The sequence below is a fragment of the Archocentrus centrarchus genome, chromosome 4, assembly GCF_007364275.1.
Source record: "Archocentrus centrarchus isolate MPI-CPG fArcCen1 chromosome 4, fArcCen1, whole genome shotgun sequence".
In the NCBI taxonomy this organism is placed as follows: domain Eukaryota; kingdom Metazoa; phylum Chordata; class Actinopteri; order Cichliformes; family Cichlidae; genus Archocentrus; species Archocentrus centrarchus.
Genome location: NC_044349.1, coordinates 10,368,532 through 10,382,864, shown reverse-complemented (window position 1 = coordinate 10,382,864; position 14,333 = coordinate 10,368,532).

Sequence of the window (14,333 nt, the reverse complement as noted above, 5' to 3'; positions counted from 1 at the left end):
TACCCCACGGTGTGTGTGCCCAAGGCAGTGGGCGCCCTGGCTCCTGTGACTAGTGGGTTTGCTCCCTTCAGCAGCACCACTCATCTCTCTCTTTAATGTCATTTAGCTGCGGGGTGGCCAGCGCCTCACTCGCCCATTAATCCCATTCCAAATGCCATAACATTTCCCAAAAAGCCCCTGCTTCTTAAAGCCGATAATTAGAATGTCTATTTAAAGTTCACCACTCTCCCTTGCCGTTATCAATTAAAAGCCGTTTAAAAGAGATTGGTGGCAATAGTCAACAAATTAAATCTCTTTTTCGCTCTTTGACGTTAAGTCTGGAATGCATAATAGGGGTCAAAAACGGCCCTCTGAATAGAGAGCAAAATTTTACATTTCCAAACAGACCTGGTGAGGAGAAAAGTCACTGTAAGTCACTGTTACTGGCTATAGACGCAGTGTCTAGTGAGCTTTTTTGGAATGGCTCTATCATCATGTGATATAATTTGATAAAAGGAAAAACAGATGCATAACGGAGGCAAGCAACGTTATGAATAACATTATCAAAGCTTGGGCAAGAAGGACACTGAGGTTAACTAACAATAATGCAGTACACACAGACAAGACAGCATTTTTAATGGGATCAAACGCTCCCAAAATGCTTTACATTCTTCTCCCCTCTCATCCCCCCGCCACATGGTGCATGGAAAAATTAATATTTGAGTAAATGTCGTTCTGTATACAACGATCATGTGTCCTAAATTTATGTAGCAGAGTATATACCCATGAATGATTTTGCTTCTATTCCACTGTCGGTGTCTTCATCCCACTTTGTCGAAGTCTTTTTTTAAAAAAATCCTTAACAAGCGCATGGTTTGTCACATGATTCACACAACAGCAAAAGCAAAATATTGTTTTTAATTTGAACCCAGATAAAGAAATACTGGCGGCAGACAGAAAATGTATCTTTTGAGAGTTTCATCTGCGGCCGTCACCTCATTACTGTCTGACGATGACACATTAGCGTTTCACACACACAGGAAAAGGATCATTTTCCAGTGGAAGCCCAAACCTTATTGTTGGGAATGTACCATCTGGAGCTCAAAGAGCTTCGCTCCCACATCTATCTTCTCTGGGATAACACGGGAGTCAGCATGGGGAGGCAAGACTGATTGTTGATGAATTATGTATACTTTTAGCAAATTTTGTTGTTTGTCTGGCATTCTAATGCAGCGTAATCATTAGCATGAGGCAAATGATCAATTTTAGGCACTTTCTTATTACTAGTAGATTTAAATTTTTGCATTTTATATTAATGGAATTATTTTTTAATGTGAAGCCTATATTTTGCGCCTCTCTTCAGGCAGTCCAGATGAACAGGTATTAAAAAAAACACATAGTATATGATAAATAACATTTTCTTGGCTGTGTGCAGGGATGCGGAGACCATTATGTTTAATGCTGTTCTCAGGGGCGCACAGTGTCCCCTTGTTCCTCCTACCTCTGACAGTGACACGTTGAGCCTGAGGAGGTGTATCCTCTAATAAAACATTTATATCCAGGGAAACAGCATGTTCAGCTTCAGCCACAACACAGGCATTGACACCAAGGGGTCTTTTGAAGTGAGCCACCAAGATCTGGAAGCTTTTCTAAGGGGGGCCCATTGTTCAAAGGCTTTCCTCCCTACACATTCCCTCCCCTTGGTGCTTAAAGTCTCACAATAGTCTGCAGACACTTCAAAAGATGCCCTGCAAGAAAGAGCTCAGTTTGACCTCATCCCACGAAGTAGCAGCTAAATTGGTGGATCAAAATTTGGGGTAATTTGTATCATCACAGTAAGTTACTACGCAGCCAAACAGGAAGGTCATGCCTTTCTGCTATGACCTTAGCTCCAGCCCCATAGCAACAAGACATCAGTGTAACTGTCCCCATTTTGCACTCTCTCAAAATGTTGCATGTAAACAAGGCCCAGTTGTGATAAAACAATGAGCCTCCAATTGTAGCACATAGGCGTGCAAAAGGAAGCAGAGTAAAAAAAAAAGTGTGTATTGCTCTTTTTTTCCCAACTTGGGCATGAGATAACTATCCTGCTTAGCCTCAGAGATAATGTCTGATAATGGTGGTCTAATGATGCTGGGCTGATTGAATTAGGCCAGAGGTCCAGTGGGTCAGAGCCCTGGAGCCTACGAGTGACTCACCTTCCCCCCACAGCTCCACACACACACACACACACCCTCCTGGGAATGGCAAAGATCGGTGTTTCCCCCCGGTCCCAGTTTTTACAGCTCAACCAAAATTCTCATGGCGCTAAAATCAATGTTGCCATTGTTGGGGCCAAACGGCACATCCTGACCATGGCCAATGCAAAGAATTCCAAGTGGCAGGGCCTGCTGGCCTGTTGGGCTCTGCAGATTTGATTATAAGGAGGGCTAACGTTGTTTTTCAAGCCTGTCACATAAAGGGGGTCTTGTTCAGCATCAGGACAATGGAACCTCTAAGTGGCATGTGAAACTGACCCGACTATGTGCAATAATTCAAGCCTTTGATTTGACAAATGTTTTTGTGCCTTCCTCCACATCTGCAAATACCTCCACTTTTCTCTAAATGCTCTTTTTTCCCCCCCGTCTCTTTCTCTCGTCCTTTGCCAGACACTATTCCAGCAACAACTGGCTTACACAAGATTTACCTCACCCAATGAAAAAAGCAGGGCAGAAAATCAAAAGAGCAAAAGGAATTTGGTGGAAAGAGGACTCATTGTGTTGAAGGCAAAATGTTGGAAACGCAGATAAGTTTGGCTGTTTGGCTTTTGTTGTTTGAATTAAAATAAAGGTTTCCTTCTCCGCTGTCACATTACATTAGCGGCAGCTGCGATGGCTGCTATCAGCCCTGCTTCTGGCTGCAGCTCTGTGTGGAGCGAAGCTGACGGTGTGTGGAAACTAACACAGGCACTGTGCTGTGACCGCGTCACCTGCAATCAGGCCCAGCAGCCAGCCAGATTAATCATGACAGTAGGCAATATTTCCAACATTATTAGAAGAGAAACCTAATATTTTGGGACATCAGGGATCCCGGTGCCGGTGTCCATCAAAGTGAGAGCCTTCATTTAATGCTCCTTGGATGGGTAACCCTGGCACTTAACCCCTTTTAGATATTCCATCTCTCTCCTCTCTTCCTCTGCACACACACACACACACACACACGCACATGCACAGGCACACACACACACACAAACACATATACAGGCTGATGGCTTATGATGAGGCATCCCTCCCAAACAGAGGTGATGCATTTATTCCCAACACAATTTCTCACTGCCATTACACCATGTTTTTACAAAGCCAAACAAGAAACTGTACACCTATATCTGCCCTGTAACATCAGTGCTATTTGCTGGGGATTGTGCAAAGGGTATGGGGGTTAGTGAAAACAAAATGGACCTGCCACACCTGTGTATATGTGTTATTGTGTTTGCAAGCAAGGATGTTCGTGCATTACGTGCATGTGTGTTTCCGTTTCCACTTTGTATTCTTTTCAGGTGTGTGCTGTAAGCCATTCTTTAGTGGTGTGTCTAGAGGGTCTTATTGCACTTTTTTGTGCACCCTTACGTGCTTATTCTTTTGTGAGGATGTGTGTGTGTGTGTATGTGTGTGTGTGTGTGTGTACAATTGAGTTTGATTTGATGTGATTGTGTCTGGCATGTAGTGTGTGCAGGTGCTGTGAATCGTAGAGTTCCTAATCGTGACTCATCCCTGCGCCGTTCCTCTGTTCCCAGGATGTTTCACCCCTCAGAAGGTCTGTCGATGGACAATGTGTTTGCATATGGATTAACAAATGCTCAGACTCAGATACACACACACACACATGCACACACACTTGTGTGAGCACAAACAAATCGCAACACAATGCATATCCACGTCTGTGAAGTTGCATGTACACTTGTGTGAGTAAAAGTTGTGTTAATATATACATCTGAATCATTTAAATTTCTTTCTAGAGACCTAAAAACCATCAGTAAAATAAAGAGGTTTCTTTTTTTAATAGCCAGACACACTGCCATATTAAAAGCTTCAATCACATTATATCCTTATATGCACCTACTGAGCAGATGGGGGTTTCTAAGTTGTTATAGGTTTGTAGATGTTCAAATTAAATTTTTCAGAGCACTTTAAGGACTTGTGTATGTCTGGTTTATAACTCATTAATGGCCTCGGAAGCAGCAGTCACCATATAGAATCTGTCCTTTTTTGACTCTGTGGCTGATCTTCCACATTGGTGGTTCAGTTCCCAGCTCCTTCAGTTTGCATTTCAAATTGTTTCTGGGCAAGATACTGAACCCCAAAAACTGTGTCTGTTGGTGCATAAATGTGTGTGTGTGTGTGTGTGTGTGTGTGTGTGTGTGTGTGTGTGTGTGTGTGTGTGTGTGTGTGTGTGTGTGTGTGTGTGTGTGTGTGTGTGTGTGTGTGTGTGTACAGGATAAAGTGGCCAACACATGGATGAATGTAAATTAAGAAAATGCTGTATAAAAATGAAATCCATAATTACTGCATATAACAGTAATTATGGATTTTATTATTATATTCAGTATACATGTGCTCAGCAGGTATTATCATTTTTATTGCATTCTGTCTACCCTTACATGCACTGTGTTGCATTCAGGGCTGGACATATTTTCTGCCAGCTTGGTGAGGCCTGAATATTTGACCCAAAATAACTTTTCAGTGGTTTCAGTCCACCAGCCAAAACATTCATTTTGGCTAGTTAGGCAAATTGTCTAATCTTGTTTCATCCACACCCAAAAGCCAACTGCTGGGACCATGAAGATAATATTCTTTTCCCGAGCAAAAATTTACACTCATAAATGTCCCTACATGGATCAATCTTTTTCAGTCATACTGTTATTGTCTCTAAATGTCTTTGCATTAGTTAGGATTGGTTTAAAATAATAAAAAAATACAAGTTTCTATATGAGTTTCACATGAAAGTCACAAGTCAGTGTAACACACAGATGAACGCTGCTGAGCCCTTCAACTGCAAGCAATACTCACTCTTGAGAGCCATTCTTTGACCTTCTGTGTTCACATTCTGCATACATACAGTACAGTGAGATGCTGCATCAACAACTGAATGACATATCAATCACATCGATCCTGAGAATCGGTGCTGTTTATTTGCCTGTCAAAGGACTTAATTGGCAATCAATGCATGGTTAGTTTCATTTTCTTCATTGACTGACTACAGTGTGTGTGTGTGTGTGTGTGTGTGTGTGTGTGTGTGTGCGCGCGCGCATGCACGTGCACACACGCAGCACACATGGCATTGTCCCCGTCATTTTCAGAGCCTGGTTTAGGAGAGAAGAGGAGAGCGAGACAATGTTGTCCTGCTGGCGTGTGCCTGGGCTGTGTTCATCAGGGGGTTTGGGGTGCCTAATACACCATGTCGGTCCCCTATTTGTTTAATTTGTAAGGCTCTGACATCAATTGTTGAGCTTCATTTGCCCCGTCGAAACGTCACATGTCACAGCTAATGGGCCAAGCTGTGCATGTGCAATGTATGCATGTGAAGTGTGTGGCTGCATGTGTGTGTGCATATAAACATAGCAGTGTGAAAGTGTGTGTGAGCAGTGCCGGGGGTAGTTTATCAATTAATTCAGTGGTAGCTAAGAGGTGTAGATTTTTGTTTCAGCCTGTGCTCATTTACTTTAAGAGGAGAGCCAGTCATAGTGAAGTACACCCTTTTTCTAAAGTTGTATATATCAGGAAAAATATCAGGAAAAATAATCTGGTCCTTGGCAAGTCTTAAAATTAGATAAATACAACTTCAGATGAACTACAAATTGCATATTACCCTGTGTTATTGTTTATTTAACAAAAACTAAAATAAAAAATGGAGAAACAGTATGTGGAAAAACTATGTATACCCCACGATTCACCAACTTGTAGAACCATCTTCAGCAGCAATAAATAAATGTATACAATTTTCTATATGACTTTATCACTCTCTCACATTATTGTGGAGGAAACTTTGGCCTCTTCTCTACAGCATTGCTTCAGTTCATTGAGGTTTGAGGGCATTCATTTATGCACAGCCACTGCAACACCTGATTCTTTTCTTTTTCAGTCATTCTGTTGGAGATTTGCTGCTTTTTTGGGATCACTGTCATGTTGGATGACCTAATTTTGACCAAGCTGTCTCAAATTTACTTCATACTGTAAATCCTTCTGGCAATAATAGAAAAGTCCAGATTTGTCAACCCTTTTATCCATTATAATGCATTTTACACCTTCAGATTGTGAACATGCAGATGCTGTAAAGTGCTCAAGCCTCAATACAGTTTAGTACACTTTCATGGATTCAACAGGGAACTTCTCTAAGTCTTCATGCTGACAGCATCTCTATACAGAAGGTAATTCAGACATGTTTAAACAACCTGATGTTCATGCTTTTGTCAGAAGAGATGCATGCACATTATGGTGGCATCTCATGTGTGTCCCAAAGTGAGTGGGTTTGGGCTTCAACTTTAACTCCAGTCAAAAGTTTGGACACATGCTTCAAATTCTTGCTCCACTGGTAATCTTTTCAGGAGTTTGCATTCTCCAAATCTCCTCAATGAAGGGAGTAAATTCTTTAACTAAAACATGAAAATGCTCAGGCTGGGAAATACCAGAATGTTCCTTTGAAATGTGTAAATCAACATGATTTGAGCAGTGCAGATTGATTTTCATATGACTTACAGGGATTCTGGGCTGTGTTGGCCAAAAGAACAGATTGTTTGGTCCTGCTGGCTTTTCTGGACGAATTAATTGTGTTTAGTGGGCTACTCAATGGACCTTCATGAGAACTCACATTTGCACAGATGCTGCGTGTGTCTGCTAATGATCAGTGGTCTGCTTGTTGTTGGAAAAGATGACTTCAGAGTGGTCTGCCACTGTGTGAGTGTTCGTCTGCTGGTCCATTCCTCTGCCCAGGCTGCGGTCTCACACACACACACACACACACACACACACACACACACACACACACACACACACACACACACACACACACACACACACACACACACACACACAGACACAAACACACACACAGACTCTATATTGTCACAAATGAGCATATGCATGCCAGTATTAACACCCACACATACATATACACGCTCACGCACAGGCACACATATAAATCCATTAGTCAGACAGTTAAAAGGAAAGTGCAGAGATGGACAAACAGTGCGAGTGAATGCCCACGCACCACAGCGATAACCCTGTCGCATGACTCAATTCAGGGAACATGCTCAGTCACATCAAAACACGCTCTTTGTCGCCAGGCCCCCGAAAAACATGTTTGTCATGTTGCCCTCTGAGGGTTATGTGTTCCCCAGCTCGCAGGTCCGAGTATAATTATTCAGCGGCTGAATGATGACCATTCATTCTCCTCTTATGGCACAGCATCGCCCGGAAGTGATCTAAACATGACCGCGGGAACCTATCAGAGAATATTTGAAAGCAAAGCGGGGGAGTTCAGGGGCATAATTCTGTTGAGAAGGGCTAATGCATTCACACCCACACAGATTGACTCACCATGACAATAGAGGCTGTGTTGTCTATTCTAGGCAGCTGGGCAGGATGGTGAAACTTGGAATCCTTTGTAGGCCGGAAGAGTCCTTCTTTGTCACATTTTTACAGAGTGTATTTTACCATACGCCTTTGCATGGCTGGTCAGGCATTCAACGTTGCAACAAGGCTAAAGAAAGTTTGCATAGATTAGCAGTGTTATTGCAAATGTTGAGCCCACTTACGTGTTAATCAAGCCTTTTTGAACTGAAGGCCCTGTCTGTTCAAAGCAGCCTCCTGATATTCTGTGAACTGCAAACAAGCAAACTGCATGATCAAGAGTGATGATAAATCAAAGAATTACCAGATTTCTTTAAAGGTGGGTGTTATGCTTGGCCATGTGTCAAAGGGCGCTTAGCATCAAAATTTGCATTCCCACATATTTTAGACAGAATATATGACCACACAAACATTACATTTGTATGCATCTTGATCTTGTTTTTCTAAAACATAGCTGGTGCTCAGGGTTTGCCATCACCTTTCCAGTTTATCTCAAGTGAGTGCCTACCTGAAAAACCCAGATGTGCTACCATCCCACAAAATGTTAAACACGTGCAAAGGGACATGAGAAGCTTCTGACCTAAGGAGAGACCAAGGTCATGGGAGCCAGGAGGCAGCTCAATGCAAACTTTCAGCTTCCTGTACTTGTCTCCTTTACAACACTGTTCTGTCTGTGCTGTTACTTATTCCTTGTAGGTCAGAAACTTGCCATTTCCTGCTTGTCTTGAATGCAGTAATAGATAGGGAGTATCTTTGCTGCCAATCAAAATGAGGCTTTTGCCCTCAGCTGGGTGGAGATTGTTGCAGTAGCACTGAAGCATCCTGTTTAGTTATTCAATTACCATAAAGGCCCGTTACCTCAAAACAAGTTTATTGAGTTATAAAAAAAAAAAAAAAAAAAATCTATTTTGCACGAAGAATGCAGAGATTTGTAAAATTTGCAACCCTGCTCAGTTTGTGACCTTTGAAATATGTTTTTGAACAGTACTGTAAATGTGCTGTGTGCCTGCTTGTTTTGGTACACAGCAAAACAGCTTTAATAGCATCAAACAAGCTTCTTCAAGAAGACAGAGATGAAGAGGAAAAAGGGAGAAAAGAAAGAAAAGCAATGAGTAAAGGCTCCGATAAATTAAATGCTAATGTGTCTCCATAATAGATATGTTTTCCCATGAAGTTCATGCTACAATTTTTCTTCAAATTCGATTAGCTTAATCTAATCTTACTCTGAACACCTTACATTTTTCATTGTCTTCTCTGTAATTTCTCCACACACACACACAAAAAAAAGGCACAGGAGGAGTGTGTGACTTGAGACTATCTGCACAGGTGTGTGCGAGTGTGGACCACAGGTGTCTATGCGCATCTTGCAGTGTACGTCTTGAGAATGCAGGAATCTGTTTTCTTCTGTGTGCACTGTGTTTTGTAAGAGACACAACTGGCTGTCACAATGCATTTAGAAGCTCTCATCCAGTAGGAAATGTTTAGTTACTCTGTCAAACCTCTTTGGCTCTGGGCCCAAATCTCAGATTAATGTATAGCTCCTATGCACCTTTGGTGATTTGTTTTTCAAAGGACTGTTTAAATAAGGATTTAATCAGTGGTATTAATCTGCAAACCAAGTCTCTGCTGTTTTTAGCATTTACTATGACTGTCGAGAGTCGCAACTGGAATTTTATTTATTCACGCAATGCAGAGTTACATCATTTTCCACTTCCTGCCCTCCCGCCCTCCCCTCATGTACAGAACAACAGTTTCACTACTCTGAAACATGATAATTGTGAAGACTTTATGTGAGTTTGGATTTGGAATAACAGCCTCAAATTAAATTTGGCAAAAAGTGTGAGAGAAAGTTGTGTGTGGTCTGCTGCGTAGTGTGTACCCGACTAACCCACGAAATATATACACTGACTTCATTCTATAATTATTTCTTTACTCGCTTACAGATGAGAAGCACATGGCTTTTCACTGATGTTCTGAAATATTCCTTCCTCTCTTTCAGTATTATTAGGTTAGATATATATGATTTACTATAATGTTTTTGGATGAAGTGTGGTACTTTACTGCTCTTGTGACTTTTATTTATGTGATAGTGCGCTGCTCAGATTTTATAGTTACACATTTTTATGAATAAATTCAGTACTGTAGTTACCGAACAAATGGTCAAAATACTCTAAACCAGTATTGTGCAAAAGTCTTGAGCCACCCCTCATAGTGGTTAGCACTGTCGCCTCACGGCAGGAGGGTCCTGGGTTCAAATCCACCTTGGCCACAGCCTTCTGCATGTTCTCCCACTGTTTACATGGGTTTTTCTACGGGGACTCCAGTTTCCTCCCACAATCCAAAAACATGCACTTAGTAGGGTTATGTTAATTGGTGGTGTGAGTGTGATGGGCGTCCTGTCTCTCTGTGTTAGCCCTGTGACAGGGTGTACCCTGCCTCTCACCCTATGACAGCTGGGAAAGGCTCTGACGCTACTTTTCTGTGTTTATAATTCCATCAATTTTGACAAGATCTCCAAAAGAACCGGAAGGCAGCTCCAAACTATGACAGAGCCTCCACTGTGTTTTACCGATGGCTGTGAACACTCACTGTTGTACCTCTCTCCTGCTCTCCTGACCTCCTCCATACATACTGCCAATGATTTGAACCAAAAACTTTCATCACTTCATAATACCTGTTGCCACAGATTTTCAGTCCAGTTCTTAACTTGGCATATCTGAGTCTTTTCTTCCTGTTTCCCATCATTAAGAAGGCTTCTTGACAACCATCCTTCCACTGAGACCACTTCTGATGAGGCTTCAGTGAACAGTAGATGGATCAACAGAAGGGTCAAATGCATCTTTCAGGTCCTGTGTCAGGTCATTGCTGAAGTTTTTCCTCCCCTCTTTCTTAAGGACATAACTTTCCGATGTTGTTCATGAATTGTAGATTGTAGGCCAGACACTTTTTCTTTTGTCCTCCACTTATCCAGGTTCTTAGGATTTTTTAAGGACACACTGCACACCATGCTGAGATATGGCACGTTTTCAGCTAATATCTCTTTGGGAATCACCTCCTTGGTGCAAAAATACAATTTTATGTCAGTCAAACTGTGTTAACTTTGGTATTTTTCATAGATTCAACTAAAGAAATGTGAACCAATTGTGCTTTTTTTTGTGTCAATAAAAAAAATTCAATTTAAAAAGTTGCTTATCATGTGTACACACAACACTGATTCATATCTTGAGTTGGATACTTTTTTTTATGCTTGACTGATTCATAGATCAGGCCTAACAAAAGGAGAAAAACATTCCTCTGAAAATGGATAAATATTGGATTGACAATGAGTGAGAAAGCAGCCAATACCCAAAGAAAAACTTTGAAAGACCTTTAGAAAGTCTAGAGAACTATTCCTCAAGACCACACTGAGAAATTACAAGAAAGTCTGGCTGGCTCCGTGGATGTAAAATATGAAGAAATGGGGTGGCTTAAGAGTTTTGTACAGTATTATGGTTTGGTCAAATATTTATTGAAATAGAAAATGTTGCGCGCGCACACACACACACACACACACACACACACACACACACACGCACACGCACACGCACACGCACACGCACACGCACACACACACACACGAGTATATCAAGGCCTTTAATGTGATTGCAGAATAACTGTTTATCCAGATGATTATCATTATACAACAACAACAACAACATGTGACATCATCACATCAACAAGTGATATGATCTTGTATCATGTTGTCATTGTTTTCAAGTCTGGAAGTATCTGAAGCTTTCTGACGTGTCCACAGGCTGCAGTGTGGCACACATTTTGTGACATTTGGAAAATGAAATATCTGGAAATTAGGATTTACTGATGTGCCATAGCCACTTTAGTAAAACTCATCACCAGTCTCCCTCAATTTTAATGTGTAAACTGAGCCATGACCTTAGATTATGCAATCCAAATTTAATTGAAATCCATGCAGCCAGTTATGAGACTTTTCTTGTCTGTCTTGTCTTGTCTGCGTCATCCCCTAGAGGTGAACCACAATGGCCTTTGTGAACATACTCAAAAATGTGTGGGGAATTTCAGACTAATATCTTTACACATTCATGAGTTAATTAGTGATTTTTTTTTAAATGAATGATATGGACTGAGTTGTTCAAACAGTTGCAACTTTCTGTGTTGCTTCTGGTGAATTGTCTTGTTTTGAAGCCAGCACGCATCATGTTCTCTTGAACTTTCTCCCCAAGTGACTGTTGGCCACGCTTTGGCTTCCTCTTTGCCTGAACTTGGCCACCTCTAGGCTGCAAGCCTCGCCAACTTCTCCAGAGATTTCTGCTTCCTGAATTGCTAGCACTTAAAGATGTGATTTCACTTTGAACAGACTTATTTCTTGAGAAAATACCGCAAATATTGAATTTAATCTTGTATTAAATTCAGCCACATGTGCTGTATAATGATAATCAATTGGATTAGTGTTTGCCTTGTTTCTGATGCTAAAGAAACCGAGGGACGTAGGCCTGATTTGAAGCAAGCCTGAAATCCTTGTGGGCTAGTCACATGTCCTACAAAGTATATGAATCAACTTAAATAATTTAATAAGTTCAAAATTAAGTTAGTGCTTAGAAATTGAGGAGAAAAGCCTCAATTGTGACACTACATTTCAGAACTGGTACACTCAGACTGGAGAAATAAAGACAAATTTAACATCTGAAGCCATTCATATTTGTATCTTCAGAAGTTGCTGTAATATGCAACTGTATAACTGTCTGTAGCGTCACTCATTATTTTTGTTGGTATGTGGCAGTATGTCACCAATTGATCGCGAAAAAAGTTTTTAATTCAAATAGAAAAGTTCCAGTCAGACGTCATGGTGACTTTTTATTTTTTAAATATATAACTGTGACACAAGTGTTTCTGTTTCGTCCCCAACACACGCTACAGACACATTGAGCCTTTCACCGCTTTCTATATTTTCTCATGCCGTTTACTCTTTCCACTTTTCCTCAAGCATGTAGGCATCTTCACCAGCTCAGCTCTGCCATCTCCCCTCTCTTCTTCCCCTCAGCTACTGCGTAAAAAGAGGACACACACAATCACTGCTGCGTGCCACCCGTCCTTCCCTGATGCCCCTCCCTGAACCCGCTGCCCCACCCCTCCCCTGCAGCCACAATAACTTTCCTTATGTATGACTCTTGGATTTGCTTCCTGTCTTTGTGTTTTGCCTGTCCTGCCTGGATTGGTTTCACCTATTCCTGGTTAGCCTGTTCGCCCTTCTTTTGTGCGCTCTTCCCTGGGCATGTCTCAGCTCATATCTCCCTGCTTTCTGTTTTTCATACCATGCATCCCAGTATTCTCTCTTTGTCCTCAGTTTGTGTCCTTGCTTGTGTTTCCCTGCTCTGATTGCTGCTTTTTTTGCATCAGCATTTTTTTTTCTTTTTTTTTTTTTTTAGAAATACAGAACGTGGTTTTTCAGATTTAGGTAGAAACTATCTAACCAGCTTACTGTTTACCTCTAACTCTGCCAAACCTTGTAATTCCTCTTTTTCATGGATGCCTGGACATTAAACTTTGCTGGGAAACCTGCCACACTGATTGTTTCACTTGTGTGGAAAAAACACTCAGTGTTTGTTTGAGGAGTGTTTGGATAGTGAAATTGCTAATAATGTCAAACTTAACAAGTGGATTACAATAAAGTCTTTTCACATTTTCACTTACCAACGAGGTATTAAAATTAATTTTACCATATTGTGTTAAAAATATTGAGAGATGCTGTTTTTAGTGTTTTATCAAGTTATATATTATAAATGGGTTTGGTAACAAGCATATGGTAAATTGACTTCTTAAATGTTGAATGCCTTTATTAGTGTAATTTAAAATAAATGTGAAATTTGAATGGAAATTGAAATGATGAATGAAAGAGCAAGATCGATTTTTTTATATTGACCGTCGATTAAAAAAAATCAACTTTTTTTATTATGTTTTCCTGTCATGTCAAATGTTCAGATAGTTATATTAACAATTGTCTATATCAGGAGAATTCATTTAAAATTTAAGGAGGTCCAGTTGGAGAAATGTTCCTCAAACAAAGGTCCAGTATATCATGAAGTAACACAGCCATTATAATTCAGTGCAGTTTTGAAGTAGCCTAGTAGCTGTATCAGTACCATTAGAGAGCCACTGACAAGAAAGAACATGTAATTAAACAGTATTTCAACAATAATTATTATTTATGTTCACTATGAACTGCGTTCTCTAATAATAAATAATACTATTTTACATTAAAAAATGAAGAGCTTTTGAGAAAGTTGACAGTGACTACCGTAAAACCAAAGGGAAAAAGCAGCACAAATTAAAATAACCCTGTCGTAAACATGAGAAAACTTGTACATATTAAAATAGAAATGGTCCATCAAAATCTAATGGGTCAGTACAGACCAGCATCTGGGTCCTGATCCGGACCACCTATTGGTGGTCAACGGTCTATATCATAAATGTAAGGGAAAAAAACTGAAGAATGTGCTTTAAGAATTCCATTAAGTCTGAAGGTTTGGCAGATTTCTTAGTTTTGGTGTATGGAAGAAGAGAAAACAATGAAAAGGTTAGAAGAAAGCATTGAGCTTTCCTCTATATCCCTTTGTAATCCTAGCCATCCTGCAGTGTGGCCAAAGTTCAGAAAAAGACCCTAAGGTGTTTTCTGATTGATCCAGCCTGAACACAGTAAAGGATGTGTGTCTTATACACCATTGCCATCTTGGTGTG